Genomic DNA, 3,425 nt, shown 5'->3' with positions numbered 1-3,425 from the left:
TTTGTCCTTTATTAAAGTAACCGTAATCCTGGGGAAATAATAGTCAGTGCAGAACAAGCTCGTTGAGTAGGACAGTACCTACTCGTATTCGATAGCAGGATAACAAATCTATAAGTATGCATGACATCAGAATGTCATACACATGACAATACAGACCTATTCATGAATGACAATGGCAAGTCATAAGACAATCAACATATTGATTGAGAGTATAGAAGAGCAAAATAAAACATTCTCAAAATTATCACTGAAGTCACTGATTTCATCACAGAATTCATTTGATACTGAACACTTAAGTAGAATAATAAAAAATAAAGTGTAGTAACTCATAGCATATAAAATTTGCTAATATAAAACGAAAAAAACAAAAGAAGCCTAGACCGTTTAACCGATAAAGATAGGCTTTCTGATACAACGCAGATAGGCGATACTGTAGACAGTCTACAAACCGGTTTTAAACAAGGTAACACAGAAGCTAAAGAACTCGATTAATTTAGTCATGCACTATCATTATAATGTTGTGAAATATATACGAGGACTAACGATTTGGTGAATCATGACGTCAGGCTATACTAAGAAAACGAATTCGATGTTATAGATAAAGATGTTTTTATGAATGAAAAGATTGCAACTTATAGATAGTAATAAGAATGTATTTCGTGTTAGAAGTAATACACTAAAACTGCTATAAAGCAGATCTAATAGGAGTTCAAAACAGGTATTGATAGCTAAAGAAGGAAAATTAATAAAACCTTGACTTTACACCTACTTTAGGTACTGTTTTGGTAGCAATCAGCTTTATTAGGATAGATACAGATGATGATTATTTGCAAGAATTGAATCACAAACAGATAGCAGAAGCTAATTTAGCTAACGAACTTTATCATCATATCTGCATTATTAAGAACTATGCAGCAGTACAAGTAATTAAAACAACCAATAAAGATTCATTAACAGTACAATTTACATCAATTCTGTAACATGTGATTTTAGTTCTGCATTCATTGATAGACCTGCTCCGTTTTGGTCTTGTTCTTGTAAGAATTAGCTAGGATAGCAGAGATTTTTTCGAAGATTATTAGCTAAAAGCTAGATTTAGATAAAACAAAGCCTCGTACCATAGTATAAAGAGCTCGTACTCATATAGCTAGTGCGTAAATTCCACACGACTCGGACTTGTCTGGACAGGTTCGCGCGCGTAACGCGGTGGCAGCCAGACGGCGGGGCACCGCTTACTCATAGCTGTCTCAATGTATACGTAATGATACGGATACAACTTGATATCATATGGAAAATGTATCGCAAGTTGATTAATTACTTGTAAGTTTTAAAATTGATGATGAAATATTACCTACAGGCTGCGTAATTGTACCAACTGTAAATACAGATGAGTTTGGTGAATTTTTTGATGAGTCTAATGATGTTAAAGTTATAGTTGATCAAGTAGCTCATGTAATAGACATGAATATTGACCAATGTCAGGTAGAAGATGACCTGAGGCAAGTAGAGGTGACTGCGTCATCGATGTAGCAGGAAACACCTGAAACAATGACGCATGTTATATCGAAGAAGTTGTACATTTTGGTGGTACGTCATATATTGGTCTGGTGAGTATACCAGACTATCATATTGCCAATGAATATTGTTTTAAGGAAGGAAATAGTAATCAGAAGTAGGATGTCTACTTTACCTTAAAACATGACAAACTGCCTACTAAATCAGTATTAAGTAGATGCAATTGCATGTGTCATGTATACTTACTAAGATTATTTTATAGTCGTCCAAGTAGAAAACCCAACTCCAAATTACTACACCGGGGCTACAAGGATTTCTCTAACATCCTAATTTATCGTTACCACAAGCAACCACAACATAAACAAGAAAATGACGTTGATCCCCCATTGAGCAACGCAGCATCCGTCTAGCATGAAACACAACGTGAGTCAGACTCTCGTTTCGCGACTCATATCGGTCATCTCAGATGGTATCTCAGGTCACCCAACGGAAGCCGAGTAAGCGAGAAAGCTGAATTTTTATACTCTAACTCACTATGTGTTCCCACGGCACAGTTTTGAATTCTCCTAATGAAGGGCAAGTTGTTGGTTGTAGGTTTTCTTTATGGCGATGGAAAACTTGGTGCTTCGATGCAATATGTGACGCAAAATATGTTCTTCTGTTGATTATTGACACTTACGCGAATATTAGACATTGACATATATTTATTTTAGCGGTATCCGCTCGCGGCTTCGGCCGCGTGGTGTGTTTATAAAAAGTGTTAGCCTATGTATTAATCCATGGTATCACCTATCTACGAATGCAGCTGTGTACCAGTGTTTTACGAGGAGCAACAGCCCTATATGACCTCCTCAACCCAGTTACCCGGCCAATTTTGGTAACTTGTATTTCATTTAATAACTAACCAGGCTCATTACTACATGTTGGTAAAGTTAAAGCCAATCCAAGGAAATCCCACAATAAAACTGTACTAGGATAAACAATACTACAGTATTTAGAGTAGGTTCAGTAAGAACATATAAATCTTAGACTTAGAACAACGGTAGTGAAGACGGTGGGGTATAGTCATAGAGTTTGTTGTCACGAGTTCACACTTCACCCCGAACGATTAATATGGAACTACTTGACGATAGAGAATTTTGCTGAAAATGGGACGGTAGAGAAAATTAGGAAATAAGTAAAACATCATCCTCATCATCCCCCGAGCCTTTTCCCAACTATGTTGGGGTCGGCTTCCAGTCTAACCAGATTCAGCTGAGTACCAGTGTTTTACAAGAAGCAACTGCCTATCTGATCTCCTCAATCCAGTTATCCGGGCAACCCAATACCCCTTGGTTAGACTGGTCAGCTAAACAATGTCTTTTATTAAACTATCGACACCAATATTTAATTTCGTCATAATTATGTATGTCTTACAGACGGAACGTCGTCTTCACAGCCGAATGATGACCACTGCTGGAGAAAAGTGCCACCAAACTGAGGTGAGTGATCCACTCTTTTATATAGTATGTAGAATTTTAGGGTCTTCAAAATATGTAGTTGTATCTGAAATAAAAAGAATTTTAAACGAAACGTTTGTGGTGAAAATATAAGCGTCAATAAAACAGACAGACACCCAAATATGTTTTCTCATATTAATAATAATATAAGTATGGATTCAGGTGCTCCAACTTATCTCCCTAAAGCTGTAACATGTGCATTGAGTAAAGTGCTTGTAGGCGGGTAAAGTGCTTGAGATAGTGCGTCGCAAAAGTCACAAAATACTTATGTGTTTGATATGGTATGATTTGCCATTGTCACACTTGTATCCTGTACAACTTTATGTTCGAAAAGAAAATTACAGGATATGACGTAATATAAAGAATTACCTTGTCTTATTTATTTTAACAATGTTTGTAATTAAAACACAT

Source organism: Helicoverpa zea, chromosome 18, assembly GCF_022581195.2.
Source record: "Helicoverpa zea isolate HzStark_Cry1AcR chromosome 18, ilHelZeax1.1, whole genome shotgun sequence".
Classification (NCBI taxonomy): domain Eukaryota; kingdom Metazoa; phylum Arthropoda; class Insecta; order Lepidoptera; family Noctuidae; genus Helicoverpa; species Helicoverpa zea.
This window is presented reverse-complemented; position numbering follows the sequence as displayed.